The following is a 19,730-nucleotide window of genomic DNA, read 5'->3' as shown; positions in this document are numbered from 1 at the left end:
ATGGAATCCTGGTGTGTTCAAGGTGAGGACTTTAACCATTATGCTATCGTGCCAGGTGCAATTTCATTGTTTTTAAAATTTTTATATTTTTTCATGCTACAATCTTATATTATGGTTGATGATAATTCCAAGTTTGTTGATACTGGTTAAAACATTTTGAAATTTTCACAGGAAATGATAAAAAAGAATCTTTAATGACTAAATTATTGTGAAATTTGATAAACAGTAAATCTAAGTCTTTATCCATTTCTAGTAATCCTGAAGTCCCTCCCACTAGACTACAACTTGTACTACCTATTCGAAAAAGAAGCTTGTAGAATACCGTTTTGACTTATAATCTAAGTAAACATTTTGGTCTAATGACAAGTACCTGCCTACATAGTGACGATATCATGAAGGAGAGTGAGAAGTAATCAAACTCTAAATTATTACATGTAATATTTATATAACATGGCACATGAAATTCTGAAATAAAATGTTCTATATTCTGTCTTAAGTTCCTAATCTTTCATTTGGGATGACTTGGCAAAAAAATCATTTTTTCCATTTTGATATTATTTATTTATTTTTATTTATTTATTTTTTACTTTTCATGATATGATTGCATAAGCACAGGGATTTTCTTTTCCCCTCTCACTATCCCCACACAGCTGTTCTCTGTTATTACAATACTACATTCCTTCAGCAATAATCACATGTCTATTATTCTGCTATTTACATGTATCATGGTATTGCAGGGTATAGATAATAGCAGAATGCTCAGAATTCTACTGTCAAGACATATATTGTTTTTAAAGTTTGTGCACAGATTTCAAAATTTTGCTCCAAAGTCAACTTATCTTTGAATATCATGTTCCCATGAATACATTTTAAACATTTACTTAAAAGGCAGAGTTACAAAGAGACAAAAGGAGAAGCAAAGAAAACTTTTTCATGTACTTGTCAGTACCCCAACTGGCTGCAAAAAAACCCAGGAATCCAGAATTCCATCCAGTTCTTTGGGACCATCTTCTGCTGTCTTCCCAGGTGAATTGATAGAGACCTGAAGTGGAAGCAGAGCAGCCAGGACTCAAACTGGTACTCTGATATGGGATGCCAGCAACACAGTCAACAAATTAACCCACTGCTTCACAATGCCAGCCCCTGCCAAGAACATTTTAAAGTACTCTCATAAATGGAGGCAGGAAAGGTAAAAAGATAGATGGAGATTGAAATGGGTGACCTTCCTAACCTCAAAATCCCTACAGCCTTCTAAATTATGTAGAGGTAAGTAACAGAGGCAGTCACTTGTGAGTTTAGAAGATAAAATAGAGGCATGTAATAAATAAACCATTGAATTTGTAAAGCATGTTATGTTTATACTCTTTGTCACATCTGATCTTCATCCTACCAAAGCCTGGAAGAAAAGGCAGGTGTTGTTCTATACTTTTAAAACAGCTTCTTTTAGACATGAATTCATTACCGCAAAAGTTACCATTTTAAATTTTGTGTTCAATGTATTATATTACTTAATAAGACTGATCAAGCTTTGATGGTAGCTAATTCCAGAAGATTTTCATCATCTCAACAATAAACCTCATATCCATTTTCAGTCACTCCCATGATTCTTGCTTCTCTAAACTACTGGGACTCCAGACATCTAATATAAACAGAACCACATAATATGTGGCGTCTGGTGTCAGAGTTTCTTCTCTTAGCAGAATGTTTCATCGACTTTCCAGTCTGGATCATGTTTTTATATCCACCGCCAATATATTCCACTACATGCATATAACACACTTTCATTGCCACTTTTTCCCATTCATATTTGATGTACTTTTGAATTTCTCCAGCTTTGTGGCATTAATGACTAAAGATGTTATAACATTCCTGTATACTTTTAAAATATGGACATTGGCTGAAATTTCTCCAGGGACTAGACCCATGAGTAGGACTGCTAGGTCATATGCCAAGTCTGTCTTAACTTTTTTTTTGAAACTGGCAAACAGTGTTCCAAAGTGGCAATGCCTTATCATACTCTCACCATAGAATGAGTGGGAATTCCAATTCTTTCATATCCCAACTTATTTCTCTCTTTCTAAAATATAGCCACTCTGGTGGATACCAAGTAGTTTCTGATTACATCATTGAATTTCTTCTAAAAATAATTTAGTTATTTATTTGAAAGATAGAACTACAGACAGCAAAAGAGAGAAAAAAGATCTCCCATCCACTGGTTCACGCTCCAGATGGTGACAAGAGCTAGGGCTGAGTCAGGCCAGGGACAGGCCAAAGCAAGGAGCTAGGAGCCTTATGCAGGTCTTCTGCGTAAGTGCAGGAGCCCAAAGCATAGGACTATTCTACTACTTTTCTAAGGTTATTAGCATGGAGCTAGATTGTGATGTGATGATGTTATCACAGGTGATAGCTTTATGAAGTATCCCAAAAATTCTGGCTCTTGAGTTTCATACTTTATTTTAAATTTTTATCAAAAAAAGAGAAAATAAGTCTCATGTATTTCAGACATAATTCTAAGAAGTTAACCATTTTCCCTCCCTTCTGCCAGCTTCCTCCCCCCACCTTTTTTTACATTTATTCAAAAACTACTTTGAGGGGCTGGCGCAGTGGCTCAACAAACAATTCCCCCACCTACAATGCTGGCATCCCATATGGATGCTGGTTTGAGTCCCAGCTGTTACACTTCTAATCCAGCTCCCTGTTTATACACTGGGAAAGCAATGGAAGATGGCTCAAGCCCTTGGCACTTGGCATCCACAAAAAAACCAGGAGAAGCGCCTACTATATATTATACATATTAATATATGTAGCATACATATTAATACATAATATATATTAATTAAATTACTTTGAATTTACTTTAGAACAACTAACTACAATGTTTAGCAGTAAAAAGTAGAAAGGCCACTGTTCCACAAGGATTAGATTCAACAATCACATCAACAGATTTCATTCTTGTACTTTTGTAGTCTATATTAACTTCCACACATCAGAGAAAAAATTGTGTACTTGCATTTTTTGGAACTGACTTATGTCACTAAGCCTTAAGGCTTCCAATGCAGCTAAAGATTTGAACACCTTTTCACATGATTATCATCAATTCATATATTGTTCTTGAAGAACTGTTCACCCAAATTCTTTGCCAAGTCAATTGGGTTATTTTTCATTTTTTGTTGATTTGAAAGGCCTTTAAAAAAAAAGAAAGGAAAAAGAACTTATTTATTTATTTGGAAAGGCAGCTTTACAGAGAAAGATCTTCCATCTGCTGACTCACTCCTAAATGGCCACAACGGCCAAGGCTGAGCCAATCCGAAGCCAGCAGCCAGGAGCTTCTTCAAGGTCTCTCACATGGGTGCAGGATCCAAAGGCCTTGAGCTACCCTTCATGCTTTTCCCAGGTCACAAGCAGGTTGTGGAATGGTAAGTGGAGTAGCCAGGACATGAACTGGTGCCCATATGGAATCCTGGCACAAGCAAGGCAAAGATTTAGCCATTGTGCCATTTGAGCCACTGTGCCAGGCCCAAAAGAGCCTTTTATATATTCTGTATTTAAGTCCCTTTTGAAATGTATGATTTACAAATATTGTCTCCAATTCTGTAGATAATTCCACTTTTGTAATGGTGCACTTGAGAAACATTTTTTTTTTAATGCCAATAAAATTAAACTTTTCTTTTTCTCTTTGGCTGCTATATCTATGCTATATCTATGAAACCATTACTCAACCCAATGTTATGAGAATCTATCTCATAATTTCTACTAATAATTCATATTTTAAGTATAGAATTTAGATATTTTATTCATTTTGAGTTAATATTTGTATATAGTATTTGGTATGTATATTTGTGAACTTTTTGTTGCTATAATGAAGTACCTGAGGCAAAGTAACTTTATCAAGAATAGAGGTTCAAAGTGTGGGGGCCTCATCTGGTCATAGTGCTGTTATTGTCATTGTTCAGAGGTGGTAAAGGGTGTCACATGGCAAGAGACAGAGAGTACATTTGCTTATCCATGTATTTTCACTGTTTCTCTCATTCACTTTGCCCCTAACCTCCCTTCCTCCCTTCCTATATTGTCACCTGGATTCACTCGTGGGAGTCATCGGCAAGTAGGAGTATTTTTCCTCTTTCCTTTCCAATCTGGTTGGTGCTTCACTTTTTTTTCCATAACTACTCTATATCTTAATCTGTTTTATGCCTGTTATAATAAAACACAATAAACTGTGTGATTTATAAAGAATAGAAATTTGAGGTTTGTGGTATAGTGGTTAAATTACCTAGGAATATACACATCCCATACCAGAGTATCATGATCTACCTTCCTGCTAATGTCCCACCAGGAGGCAGAACTAGTTTGCCCTGTTATCCATGTGAGAGACCTGGAATGAGTTCTTGGCTTTGGCCAGGTCTTGTCCTTGTATTCTGGGTGTAAACCAGAAAATTTGAGAACAAAATCTTTTTCTTTCTCTTTATCTTTTTATGTACAATAAAAATAAATAAAATTTATAAATAAAACAAAAATTATCTGAAAAGCTCAAGATGACGTGGACACACCTGGGAAGGGCCTTCTTTCTATATTATCCCAGGCCAAAAGCAAAAACAAAAGAGAGCATGAGAAAGAGACCAATCCCATAGCCTCAACTGGCTTTAAAACTGAGACTAATGTACTTATAAGGGTGGAAGGCCCTTTAACTGTACATCTCCCATTGGCCCCACCTCTCAACATTGCACTGCAGCAACTAAGGGCCAAGGGCCTCACCTCAATAGAAATTTCTCTATGTAGATATAACCTGTTATGTGAGTGTAGATACATTTTTTTTCAGATGTCAGAAAATACATCTGGGGTTAGAGAACTTATTAACAAGAATATGTGAAAAACATTAAGATCATCAGCAGATCCAGAACAGAACCAGAATCTACTTCAACTGAAACCGACAATTTTCACGGCCAAACACACTCTGCAAAGGTGCAAAGTGGAATGACTGAAGCAAAACATCCCCTGTCATGGAAAGGACTCATAGGAATCTTCTAAAGGTCACTCTGTTGGCTATGAAGCACTGGGAAAACAAACGGGGTAGATGGCATGACAAAATCAAATTCCTATAACTTGAGTTTCATCTGATGAAAAAGATTTTTAGTACATTTCAAGTAAACTAAACTGAAAACAAATTATATATAAACTGAAAAAGCAAATTATTAAAAGTGTTATTGAAGTCCACATTTATAATAGCCCATCAGTGTACCCTTTAGTAAGCCAGATCACTATTTGATCTCGGATAAACTTGATAAAATCTATCTATAATGCATATGCTTTCTAAGGTTGGATTACTGTTGCATAATTTCTTACAAGAGTGCCTATCTGAGTAAGTATAATAAATGAGAGCTTGGGCTCCTCAAATATGGTGTTTCCCTGAGGTACCCTGCCCAGACATATAAAGAAATAATGGTAAGACATTAATGTGCCACACTTTTTCTTCCCTATCCTAACCTTAAGATCATTTTTTAACCAGACCCTGTTTTTATTTCCCTTCAAGACAATTTGGAAGATGATATTTTCTTTTTTTAAAATTAAATACGTTACATTATGTGACATAGTTTCATAGGCTCTAGGATTCCCCCATCTCCTTCCCATGCCCTCCCCGCATAGTAGATTCCTCCACCTTGTTGCAGTATTACAGTTCAAATTCAGTTAAGATTCTTTCATTGCAAACATACACCAAGCATAGAGTCCAGCATCTTATTGTCCAGAAAAATTCAACGATTTCTTGAGGAAACTATCTCTGGTCTGAAAGTAGAGCTGGCAGAACATCATCCCGATCAATTAAAAGCAACAACATAACATCAACAACAATTTACAACATTATGGAATTAATTGACATGGTATTGAGTAACCAATATTTTTTTTAAAAATGCAAGTTCTTAACCACATCCTGTGACTACTTCATTGACATTTCAATTTTTATTTATACACAGAACCGGCTTCTATACACCTTAGAGTGGCTATAGGGTACTATTCAGCTGTCTCATGTCTATTCTCATTTTATTGTTTAGCAGTTTATTGTGTTGAAGCATAATTTTGCTGAACTTGGCAGATTTTAGGATAGTCTAAACTGACTTATAACTCTAACAAGGCATATGTCAACAATTGAGGTGCAGAACAGTTTTAGGAGGGGTGTGCAGAGAAATCTTCAATACCCTAGTGAGGAGTAACTAATTTTTGTGTCCTACCTAGTAAGGCATAGGTTAATCCACACTGACCATTTCCTGTCTTAACTTTAAGATCTTGATGATCCTATTTCCCTCTTTCTCAGGATCCTACTTTCCATTCCAGTAAACAAGAAATAAAGGATTTAATAAGTAAGCTAATCCATAACTAGGTACTGGTAAATTACTATGTAACCTAATGCTTTTACCAAGTGTAAAGTCATTTTCCCATGCAAGGGACTTGAATAAGGGCATTGACAATGGTCACAGACACACTGATGAGGGAAAACCCTTCAGTTTAAGGAGGATTTCTAATGCTATCACATCACCCATAATGTGTAAAGCAAATCTTGCTCCCAGATTAACGATTTCCCAAAATTCTGCCATCCATATTTCCTTTGCAATCCTTTCCATATTCACAAACTTAGTTTAATGATTTTCTATGCCTCACACATCAGCAATACTTCTATTTTCTCTAGCTTTCAGCTTTTACTTAAATATATATCCTAGCTTAATTTTATTCCATAATATCTGCAAAATCTTAGTTATCTGTGTTAGCTATTTTTATAATATACATTAAAATAAATCCATAAATACAGAAATAAAAGTAGCCATGTACCTATTACCTGAAATAATCGGATTACTAGTTGTACACAACAGACTCACACTTTGAGAAATTATAAACGAGTCAAGCACCATCATTTTCAAGATCATGAGCTTCATCAAACACAAAAATGTGAATGCAAAGAAAAATCTTGGGGCTAGTTTCTCCCATGGCAAATATTGGCAGCAGTGACAAAACAGTTGGATCCTTACATCTACAAAAAAAAATGTCAGCAATGATTAATCAGGTTTCTCTGAAGACTCTAGAGTCCCCCAAAATCTGACAGTTGGTCAGGTGTGCACAGTGTCAAACCAAACTCCAACTCAAATAATAATAAAGTTTACATTAAAAGTCAAGGTTTTGATGAATGCCACACTTAGAAGCCAATTTAGCAGGCCAAAAGGAAGACACAGTTTTCCATTGTCTAATTGACTTGCAGCACCTTCAAGGTAATAAATTTGTTACATTGAATTATTAATGAGAAACGAATATTTGACTTGCTGCCTTGAATAGAAAATAGTTCATTATCGGGTAGCTTTGTTCCTTCCCAGTAATGAGTCTGGCACTAGGAGAGTTTAGAGACAATGTGATAGGAAATTGCAGTTTAATTCATTGCTATATTTCCCTTACCAAGTACCTCTTTAAAACAAAATCTTATGTTTACTTTGACAGGCAGAAATGTATCTTTTATTTGGAGTTTAGTTTTACATTAACTTTCAGGGTTATAAACATTGTAGGTTTCCCCAATATTTCAAAAGCTTAAGCATACACTTGTGATTAGAAAAATTAACTCCCTAAAATTATATTTAGTTGATGTTTTCTTTAACTCAAGCTGCTTCTTCATTTATACATCCATTAAACCACTGCATTGTGATAAACTTCAATTGTGCATCAAATTAAACACATGACTGATATACATCAGTCTGTATACTATTTACAAATATCATCTACCTACTTTGGAGAACAATATCACGCCTTTGAAAAACTGGACTGCTTAATGAGCATTAAAGTAACATAGGTTCATGAGAAATGAAGTGTATAATCAACAAGACAAAAATTCAAAAGACTCCACTGGGGACTGACCTATAGTTTTTTCTTAATTTTTTACTCTTTTATAAAGAGATTATCACCTTCGCAGTCCACTTTACAAACTCGAGTTGGGGTTTATATGAAATCTTTCCTACTTTGCCTCTTAAAGCTTTCCCTGATTCCCCAACATATTCTGATCTTTTCTTCTGCAATCCCATAATATTACATATCCCTCCCTCTTAAAGTTGTTATCGTATCTTGACATCAGTTGTAGTTATGTTTATACCAAACCAATTCATCTCGTCAGAAACTTTATCCCCAAGGTTCCTGACAAAATACTTAGAACACAATGTGTGCTTAATAAATATTCATTGAGTGGTAGGAGTATGACACAAACCAGAACACTTTGCCAACTATAGCTCCACTCATGAAACTTTATTCATTGAGAATCCTGAATGGCCATTAGCTGAATTCCAAGGCTCAATGTACAAAGTTAATGATAATGAAGGTTTAGTAGATGTGAGTAAATGTATAGCAACTGTCTATCTTACGTTGAATGCTGAAAAGTCTCAGTTCAGCTTCTGCTCTAAGTGATTTCGTGTGGCTTATTGAAATGCTCTTTCCATAAGCATGCCTACTGGGACAACATATCTTGTTTGATGGGTTCAGCAAGAGACAGGTAATTTTTTTTTTCTACATAGGCCACATTTCTTGATCATGTCTGTGCTGGGTTCATTATGCTCACTCCCTCAACATCAATAAGTCAATTTTAAAGAGCATCTGATGCTTCGTGGGGTGTCATGGAGAGTCATCTTTCAGTAATGCAGGGTTTTTTTCTATTGTACCAGATTATGTACAGTTCTTCCACGGAAAATAGGATATCTTTTCTGAAAATTTGTTCCTCTTAGGCTGGCTCTACCATATCTATTAAACCCAAGGTCTACACCCTCCCACCCCAAAATAACATATCTGGACTAATCAGGCCCAGGTATAATCCAAATTATTTTAAATAAGTTCAGGAGACCTATTTTGTATATTTTTCCTTTCAGAGGCAAAGGAGCTTATAGAACAGTCAATTATAATAAGGGCAATTTACTGTACACACAAAAACGCTGCACACACACTAGCAGAGAGACAATAGCAATATGCTTTTTATTCTTCTGCATGAAGGTGGAAGAACAGTTTTGGACTTGGTGTAAAAGTGTGAAGAAAGCTATTGAATAATAAAAAAAAAATACATTTTTACTGTTTTCCTCCCACACTTACAGGCATCATTGGGCATTTTTTCTTTTTTTTTTATAAAAAATATTTTATTAAGAGTTACATAAATTTGTGAAGTACAATATGACATTAATTTTGGTACTGCTAGAAGCATTAAGATTTAATGAGTTTTAACATTCCCATATTCACTTTATGTAAACATTACATTCAAAAACTGCACACTATTATTTCTTGAAAATGGGGTATTAATATCAGATAGTGTAGGCTTCGTAACAATGATGACAAAATGAGGAAAGAAGGGAATTTTGTCATGCACAAAGTACAATTCAGTGAAAATAATACTTAATGGGCCCAGTGTGATGACTCTACTGCCTCATCCTGTACCTTCAAGTGCTGGCATCCCATATGTGTGATTGTGTCCCAGCTGCTCTGCTTTCCATTCAGCTCCCTATTTACAGCCTGGGAAAGCAGTAGAGGTATAAACTAGTGGATGGAAGATCTGTCTCTCCTTCTCTCTATATATCTGCTTTTCCAATAAAACATATTTAAATAATTTAAAAGTAATATTTGTAACAGTGTACCAATGATATTGATAAAACTTTATCATCTATATACAATCCACAAATATATTTGTATTTCCCCTATTTCAATCATAAATTTTTTTTAAAGATTCATTTCTTTTTATTGGAAAGTCAGATATACAGAGAGGAAGAGAGACAGAGAGGAAGATTTTCCCTCCATTGATTCATTCCCTAAGTGGTTGCAATGGCCAGAGCAGAGCCAATCCAAAGCCAGGAGCCAGATTCTTCCAGGTCTCCTATGCAGGTACAGGGTCCCAAGGCTTTGGGCCATCCTCAACTGCTTTCACAGAACATAAGCAGAGAGTTGGACTGGGAAGTAGAGATGCCGGGATACAAACTGGTACCCATAAGGGATCCCAGTGTGTGTAAGGCCAGGATTTTAGCCACTATGCTACCACTTGAGCAAAACTTTGATACACTCCTTCATTGAACAAAAGTTAATCAGATTTACAATGTAAATCACTCTATCAGGTGTTATAATAATAAAGATGAGTAAAATATGACCAATCACACTGAAAAGCTAATTCATGTGTATTAGTTGCTTTTCTTATTTTTTAAGATTTTTATGGTTGGTATTATTATCCATGATACAGTTTTGTAGGTATAAGGATTTCCCCTCCCTTCTCTTCTTCCTTCTCCATTTTCCCTTCTCTCCATTTCCACCCATTTTTTACAATGGTACCTTCTCTAGTAATAGTTACAAATTTAAAATTCTATTCAAGTATATAATGGCATTGTAGGTATAGGTAATGATAGGAAATCCAGTATCAAGTTGTCAAGGTATATTTAACAGTTTCATTGGGAGTCCCTTAATTTGGGTGTAGATATGCATGCTGCAATGAATCTTCACTTCCTGGTTTGTTAGTGCGCATTATACAGTTCTTCTATGTAAGGATATATTATATATTTGTTTTGCATCGTCCATGAAAATTGCCTTGTATCAGAGAGAGCATATGGTATTTGTCCTTTTGTGTTGGCTTATTTCACTACACATAATGGCCTCCAGTTGGGATTATTTTGGTGCAAATGGTGGAATTTAATCTTCAATGCACGTGTAGTAGTCCATGGAGTACATGTACAATTTAGTTATCCATTTATCCTCCTTTTCTTATATTTATTTTTATTGGAAAGGCAGATCAGATTTACAGAGAAAAAGATCTTCCATCCACAGGCTCACTTCCCAAATGGCCACAACAGCCAGAACTGAGCTGATCCAAAGCTAGGAACCAGGAGCTTCTTCTGGATCTCCCATGTGGATGTAGAGTCCCAAGATTTTGGGCTGTCCTCTTCTGCTTTCTCAGGCAATAAGAAGGGATCTGGATGGGAAGAGGAGCTGCTGAGACAAGAACTGGTGTCCATATGGGATCTTGGTGCGTACAAGATGAAGATTTAGCCATCAAGCCACATCCCCATTTCTCTTTCAATAGGCTTGTGGATTGTTTCCATGACTTTTTCTTCTCATGGATTGTGCTGTTGTAAATATAGGGCTACCGGACATTTTCTCAAATGTGATTTCACTTCATTTGGATCCAGGTGTGGGATAGCTGGGTTACACAGTAGATCAATTTTCAGTTCTGCAACTGTCTTATTTAACTTAGCATAATGATGTCAGTCAGTATATTTTGTTGTAAATGCCAAGATTTCAATGCTTTTTATTGCTAATTAGTACACATCATGTACATATACAATTTTATGTTTATCCAGTCATTAGGTGATAGACAGCTAGGTTGATTACATATCTTGGTTGTTATAAACTTGGCTGCAATAAACATGGGGATAATGGTAATTTTTTCATGTGTTAACTTCAAATAATTTGTTTATTCCTAGACATTGTACAACTGGGTCATATGGTAGAACCATTTTCAATTTCTGAGGAATCTCCATACTGTTTTCCATAATGGTTATACTAGTTTAGATTTCCAGTCACAATGTTTTATTCCTCACATCCTCACCAGCATTTATTTGATTTATGTATGATATTCATTCTAACTGGGGTGAATTGAAACCTCATTGTGGTTTTTGCTTGCATTTCACTGATATTTTTTATTTGCTTGTTAGCCATTTGTATTTATCCACTGAAAAAAAAATCTACCTGCACTGGACTTAGAGCCCCAATCATGGAGAGAATTGCAGGTTCCATGGTCTAACCGTGGAGTATATGTGTCAGAGCTGGGGCTTCCAAAGTAGCTAAAACGGAGTTGTGGACAGCATATCCAGATGCACATGGAAGATATGGCACTATGTTGGAGTCTGCAGAGAATACCTGGGACCACAGCAGAGGACAGAGAACAAAACAAATTGATCAACTACTCCAGCCAAGTGTTGGCAGTGAATATCTGGGCAAACGGAGACTCTAAGGTGGACTATATCAACCAGTGGATTCTGTAGAGATTTCATTATGCTTGGAGTGACGAGATTGGCACTAAGTCAGAACTGTTGAACTATTAAAACTACCTGAGCAGGACCCTCAGAGCATGCCCCACATTGGGGACCCTGGGGTGAAGTCGGGTGGCTGCCCTCCATCCCAGGGTGCAGAGGCATTTGGGAGGTTGGGTGTGGCTTCTCTTCTTGTCTCCCTCCTTCCCCCAGATACAGGATGGAAAGAAAGAGAATGTGGAAGTGATGATCTCACCTACCTTCTAACTCTTGACCTTTATCACACTAATTAACTATGTAAAAGTCATCAAAATAAAAATTAAATGAATGTTTAAATTTTAAAAATTTAAAAATGTATTTATAACTTTTGACCATGCCTTAACTATATTTTTGTTGTTATTGTTGTTTCATTAACTCTTCGTATATTTTTTATATTAACACTCTACCAAATTGATAGTTTGCAAATACTTTTATAGATGCATTTTCATATTTACTAAATGATTTGAAACATAATTAAAGATGGTACACAGATAAAACACAAACCATTAAAATCAGAATAATGGAGTCAGTGTTTTGTAACAAAGAGATATCTTCAGAAGAAAACATTGATCAGTAATAGGCACAGATGGTGTACACACATGGTTCCTGACTTCCTGAGCCAATGTATGAGTAAGATAAATTATGTAAAACCCATTACCTAATAACAAGAAGAATGTTACTGATTCTATGAGCTATTTAGATGACTGATTTTTGGGGGGGAAAAAATGAACAGCAAAATTCACTACATCTTTACTCAGCATGGAGCCTATAATTCAAAAATAAATATGACCCAATCATTGATTCTATGGTACAAACAACAAAATTAGCAAGTATAAATTTTATATATATAGAGAGATAGACAGGCAGACATATATAGATATAGATATCTATATATATATGGCTTTTAAATGTTTGGGGAAAAACTAAATGAAAAGATTAGTTGATTCTAGAGCAAAAACCTGAAACTTATGCACAATTTTCACAATGCATATTTTCCATTAATCTTATGAAGACACATCATACTTGTAAATTTCAAAAGTTTGTGTAATCTACTATGCTGGTAGATCTATATTAATACATGCTATCACATGGCAGATTACCTGAAGTACTGATAGGTTAGGTTACATAGCAAAGAAGTACAGAGGTACTCAAGATCTGGCCAATGGAGGTCAGTGTTGTGGCACAACAAATTAAATCACTGCTTGGAATGCTGGTCTACTGGACTGAAGGGTTGGGTCAAGTCCTAGCTATTCCACTTCTGACTCATCTCCCTATCAGTGCACCTGGGGATGGCCCCAGCACTTGGATTCTTGCCGACTGCTATGGGAGACTCAGATACAGTTCTTGGCTCCTGTCTTCAATCTGGCTCAGACCTAGCAGTTAAAAGTCATTTTAGAGATTGAACCAATGGATAGTAAATCTGTTTCTTCTCCATCTCTTTGTTGTTCTGCTTTTAAACAAATCTATCCTTTAAAAAAAAGATTTATTTCTTTTTACTAGAAAGGCACATATATAAAGAAGAGGAGAGTCAGAGAGGAAGATCTTCCATTCAATGGTTCACTTCCCAAGTGACTGCAATGGCCAGAGCTGAGCCAATCCAAAGCCAAGAGCTTCTTCCAGGTCTCCCACACAGGTGCAGGTTCCCAAGGCTCTAGGCTATCCTCAAATGCTTTCCCAGGCCAGAAGCAGGTAGCTGGATGGGAAGCAGGGCAGCTGGGATTAGAACTGGTGCATTAGATTCTGCTGCAATGAAAGCAAGGACTTTAGCCAATAGGATTTTGTGCCGGGCCCCAAATCTATCCTTTTTAAGGTGCAGTCCCCAACTAGTAGGATCTATATAAACAATGAACTTGTCAGCAATAAAACTTTGTAGCGCCCACTCCAAACATACTCAATAAGAAATGCTGAGATGGGGTTAGCACTGTGATGAATTGGGTAAAATCTCTGCCTGCAGTCCTGGCATCCCTTATAGGCAAAACTTTGAGTCTAAAGTGTTCCACTTCTGATCCAGCTTCCTGTTGATACACCTGGGAAATCAGTAGAGGATGGTCCAATGGCTTGAGCCCCTGCACTCACCTAGGAGACCCAAATGAGCTTTCTCACTCCTGGTTTCGGCCCAACAAACCCTCGCAGCCCTGGTACAACCCTGGCATTTGCAGCCATTGGGAGAGTGAACCAATTCACAGAAGATCTGTCTCTCTCTCTCTCTCTCTCTCTCTCTCTCTCTCTTTCTCTCTCTCCCTCCATCCCTCCATTTCCCTCTCTTAACCTCTGCTTTCCTAGATAAATAATCTAGTAAGAAAAGAAATAGGAGCCCAGAATGGCAGTCTAGTGCCGAAATTCCTCACCTTGCATGCACCAGGATTCCATATGGGCACTGGGTCGTACCCTGGCTGCCCCACTTCCCATCCAGCTCTCTGCTTCTGGCCTGGGAATGTAATATAGGATGGCCCAAAGCTTTGGGATTTACACCCATGTGGGAGATCTGGAAGAAGCTCATGGCTTCTGCCAGGAACAGCACAACTCTGGCCGTTGTGCCCACTTAGGAGGTAAAGCAGTGGATGGAGGATCTTTGTCTCTTCTTCTCTCTGTAAATCTGACTTGACAATAAAAATAAATAAATATTGGAAAGGAAAAGGAAAAGGGAGAAACAGTGGGTTAAGCCTGCATTTTGTCACAGTGGGTTAAGCTGATACTCATGATGCCAACATCCTATATGAGTACCTGTTCAAATCCCACTGTTCCACTTCTCACCCATCTCCCTGCTAACATGCCTATGAAAGCAGCAGAAGATGGCAAAAGTATTTAGACCCTTGACACTCATGTGGTAGATCTGGATGGGGTTCCAGGCTCCTGGATTTGATCTGGCCAAACTGTGGCCATTACAGCCATTTGGGGACTGAACAAGCAGATAACAGATAGAAGATCGCCTTCCCTCTCCCCTTCTCCTCTGTCCCTCCTCTCTATATTGGTGTTTTTTAAATAAACAAATACATGTTCAAAAGAAGAAATTCAGGGACAAGGATCCAGAAATCTGAGTTTTAATGAGCCCCCTCTTCCCTTCCTAGAGGACTTAGATGGACTCTAACATTTGAGGGCCTCCATGTTAATGATATTCACCTCTAATCATTACCTCTCATATCCTTCAATGAAATCTGGGTCTTAACAGATTTATGTCCTTCAGATGATCCATATTTGGCCTTTTAATATGTATTCCTTCACCTGAATTCTTCCTAAAGCACAGGAGAAATAAACACATACTCTAAAACAAATTCCTAAAACCCACATTATGCTCCCTATATAGCAGGCCTTCCACATTATCTGGAATAATAAACCTATATGTCTTTTTTTATTGGAAAGTCAGATATACAGAGAGGAGAAGAGACAGAGAGGAAGATCATCCATCCGATGATTCACTCCTCAGGTGAGCACAACAGCCAATGCTATGCTGATCCAAAGCCAGGATCCAGGAACTTCTTCCGGGTATCCCACACGGGTGCAGGGTCCCAAGGCTTTGGACAGTCCTCGACTGTTTTCCCAGGCCATAAGCAGGGAGCTGGATGGGAAGTGGAACTGCCAGGATTAGAACCAGTGCCCATATGGTATGCTGGCACATTCAAGGCTAGGACTTTAGCCGCTAGGTCACGCCGCCGGGCCCAAACCTATATGTCTTAAAGATAAAAGTATAGCTAAGGATCACACAGTAGAAAGTATTCTAGAAGTGGTATGAAAATTTAGGGAACTGTTTAGACTTATAACTGCCAAGCAGAATAATACAATAATAATACAGTAATATCTCATGTTTCCTCCAATCAGACATCACTTTTTATAAACCTCATCTAACTTCAATAAAGGAGGTAGAAAAATAAGCTATTGCAAAGCTAATATAATAACCAAAGAAAGCAATTTTCAAGAAGCAAACCAATTTCACAATGACTCACCTCTAATGTTATTTAGTTTATTCATAAACTAATTTCCTTAGCTACTATCAAGATACCATTTTTAAAGTGGTAAGGTATCATGTTATTTAGTAATTTTTCTCATCTTATACCAAGTAGTAGAAAAGTTCTTTGAGGATTTCCCATCAGCAAATTCATACCTGGGTAACAGAGGAGACCAAACAAGAGATCAACCCCCCAATTCTAGCATGAGGACACACCATGGAACCCAGGCTTACAGTCCTTTTCTATACATAATAACCAAATCTAAATCAAGTACCTATAACATACCAGTCATCCCCATGATCAGCTTTCTACCCCAATCGTTTTAAATTCCAAGTTGCTTAATGCCTATTTCATTTTACTTCATCTTAATTATTTTCCTTATAACAACAATGTGTGAAATGTTTATCTCTGCCTCAGTTCCCTGCTGCTACATCTGGAGAATAAGGCACAAAAAAAGAAGGAAACTATAGGAATAAATACAATGTATTAGAAATACGCTATTTACATAAATAAGTTTCATGAGTACTATAACTTTGAGAATAATTCTTCACATTCCAAAGCATAGTCAAGAGTATTTTCAAAGAAAAATTTAAGACCACATTTTAAGTATATAGTTGTCCTTCGGTACCCATAGGGAGTTAGTTCCAAGAACTACAGATACCAAAATCTATGAATGCCGAAGTCCCTTACATAAAATAAACAGTATTTGGATGTACATTATGCACATTCCTCTGTATATGTTAAATCAACTTTAGATTATTTATTACCCATAATATCTAGTACAATGCAAATGTAGTATAAGTAGCTAGTGTACTATATTGCATGGGGAATAATAACAAGAACAATGTCTGTACATGTTCAATTCAAGTGTAATTTTTTGTAATAATCTACAGATGCACAGAGCCAACTGCATTGGCAATATACCCAAAAACATAGTGAGGAGCATATTCAAGTGTATAATTAAGAACATATTCAAAAGTAAACTCAACTGTATAGTCAATATATTGAATGTATTTAAAATGAATCCAAATTCATAAATATATTTCATCCCAAAATATCTTTTAAAAAGTAATACATTCTTAAATTTTTGCTAATTTTCTTAGAGAATGAATTCTCAACCGTTGAACATCTCCCCAAATGCCTTTGAATATCCTGACTGGTAGCCCAAAACTCAATGTAGGTTTCCCACAGGTGACAGGAATTCCAATTACTTGAGCCATCACTGCTGCCATCACTAGAACCAGGGACTGGAGCTGGGAATTCAACTCAGGTGCTCCAGTTTCAGATGCATTTATTTTAACAGGTGTCTTAACTAGTAGGCTACATACTTGCCTCCCCGAAATAATTTCTTCAATGAATTACCAACAATTATAGTGTCTATGCAAACATTTTTCTTGTGACCAATCATGTTACAAAAAATAGGTGAAGTCAAATTATGCATAACATTTGTTGACTGGTCCAACTTAGTCTGGATTTCATTTAAGCAAAAATCAATGTTCACAAGGCAACAGAAAACTAGGCTTTTATTATCTCCTGCTAACAGAAAATTATGCATGGCCCAATACATGCTCAATGCAACAGAACCCATAACCTGACCTAACAAGTATCAATATGAAAATTAGTTTGAGAACAAGACAGTAGCTAAAATTCTTTGGTGACCATTTCACCACAAAGACCCCAAATTTAACAATTATTCATGCACTATGTTAGCTTCATAAGAACTACAGAAGCAGAGTAACAGGGTAACAGATCACAGTATTTGGTTTCAGTATAATAATAGGAATTTCACAGAACAAAGCAAAGCTCACTACAATAAAATTCAGAGTCAAACAGGGGATTATGGACCCTGCCATCAGGTCTTAGCCTGATTCTTTGACTCTCTATAACTTGAGGGTCGGGGACATTCTTTGCTCTCCTCCAAACTTAAGAAGACAGCAGAGCAAAACCACAGTTACTGGGAAGTAGGGTAGGAGACGAAGCTGACTTTTCCTTGGAGCTCAGAGTTGAGCCCACTGTCACAAATCTCAGAACCTGCTAGAACCCAAAAATGTCTTCCCCACAGCAGTACTCACAGATGGAACCTCTAAATTTTTGGCTTTAGGTAGAGTCCTGCATTCTGATGGGATAAACACTTCAACATGCTTCACCACTAACCTGGCATAGATCCCTGGAACTTTGTAGGGTCTGGGTACTTTGACCCAAATATGATCCAGCTTACTGATACTCTTGTTGGCCAAGATGGTCTTTATCATCTCTCCCTCAACTCTGAGCAGACAACAGGAAATCATAGGATCATGTTTGGGATCAGTGCCAGGCTGATAAAAATCCAACTCTGGGTAGGTCCTAACAGCCACTATTGGAAGGAGGCTCTAGATATGGGCAAGAATCAGGCAGACAGAAACATTACATAGAAATGGGAATGATTCTTACAAAATAAAAAGAAGTCCTTCAACTGAAACATACAGTGGAAATTGAAACACAAAATCAACAGTGAAATAAAACAAGAAATATTCAGCAAGCAAGGTTGAATACAGATTATTTGAACATATACAAATGGAAGAGAAGGAAATGAATCAAAAGGAATAAAAAGAATATGGAGACTTTGAGACAGCATGAAAAGAGCAAATATTGAAGTCATATGGCTTCAAAAGGAAATTAAGAATGCCAAAGACATAGAAATAATATTCAAAGAGGTAACAGAAAACTTCCCAAGTCTAGACAAAGCTATAACTATCTAGGAACAATAAGGTCAGCAGGCATAGTCAATCCAACCATGTCTACCCCACGACATATGAGAATCAAACTCTACAAGGTTAACAATAAAAGGGGATTCTCAAAGCTACAAGTAGAGAACATATAAAGGGATTCTAATTTAAATAACTGTAGACTTTTCAGCACAATGCTTCATGCCAGGAGAGCATAAGGTGAGAGAGTCAAAGTATTGACTGGAAAAAAAAAATCTGCCTGCCAAGAATAATTTACCTATCCCGCAGATATGAGGAGCAGATAAGACATTTCCCAATAAAATATGGGAGAATGTATCACCACCAGACCTCTTCTCACAAACATGCTAACGTGAGTTCTTAAAGCTGAAAAATAAGATCTTACTGTTAAGAAAAAAAAAATCCCAGAATGCAGAAAGCACACAGGTAACAGTACTTATACAAATTCACAATACTCTATTACTAAAATCAAACAATTAATATCTTGAATATGAATATAAACAAATACAATTAAAATAACTACCTGCTAATCTTAAGAGACAGGAAACATAGAAACAGGTAAATGGGACATCAAAAACTCAATTGTGTTGTGCTCAGTTCGGCAGCACATATACCATACAGAGAAGATTAGCATGGCCTCTGCGCAAGGATGACATACAAATTCATGAAGCATTCCATATTTTAAAACTTCAAATGTGGAGATGAGTGGAGTATAAGTGAAGGGTATATTACTGTATCATATTTATTTTTATTTCTTTTCATGTGTTTATAATCAATATCCAGTTACTATCATTTCAAAAGTAGTTTGTTATAACCAAAAGATGCTCTTTATAATCCTTGTACTAAGTAAAAACCTATATAGATAACAAAAATAAAAAAGGAATCAAAATACAATCCCAGAAAAAGATAATTTAACCACCAATGAAGATTGTAATGAAGAGAAAGGAATTACAACAAACTACATACAAGTATCAAAATTGCAGAAATTAGATTTTTACCTATTAATGATTAGTTCA

The 19,730-nt window shown here is 36.6% G+C and overlaps 1 pseudogene; it reads left to right on the top strand.

Moving 5' to 3' along the window:
* Window positions 1-19,303: 19,303 nt before the first annotated feature.
* LOC121169568 lies at window positions 19,304-19,398 on the top strand (annotated as a pseudogene).
* Window positions 19,399-19,730: the final 332 nt, after the last annotated feature.

The sequence above is a fragment of the Ochotona curzoniae genome, unplaced genomic scaffold (assembly GCF_017591425.1).
Source record: "Ochotona curzoniae isolate NIBS_2020 unplaced genomic scaffold, NIBS_Ocur_1.0 scaffold_1852, whole genome shotgun sequence".
In the NCBI taxonomy this organism is placed as follows: Eukaryota; Metazoa; Chordata; class Mammalia; order Lagomorpha; family Ochotonidae; genus Ochotona; species Ochotona curzoniae.
The sequence above is the reverse complement of the archived record's forward strand: the minus strand, read 5'-3'. Positions and strand labels throughout refer to the sequence as shown.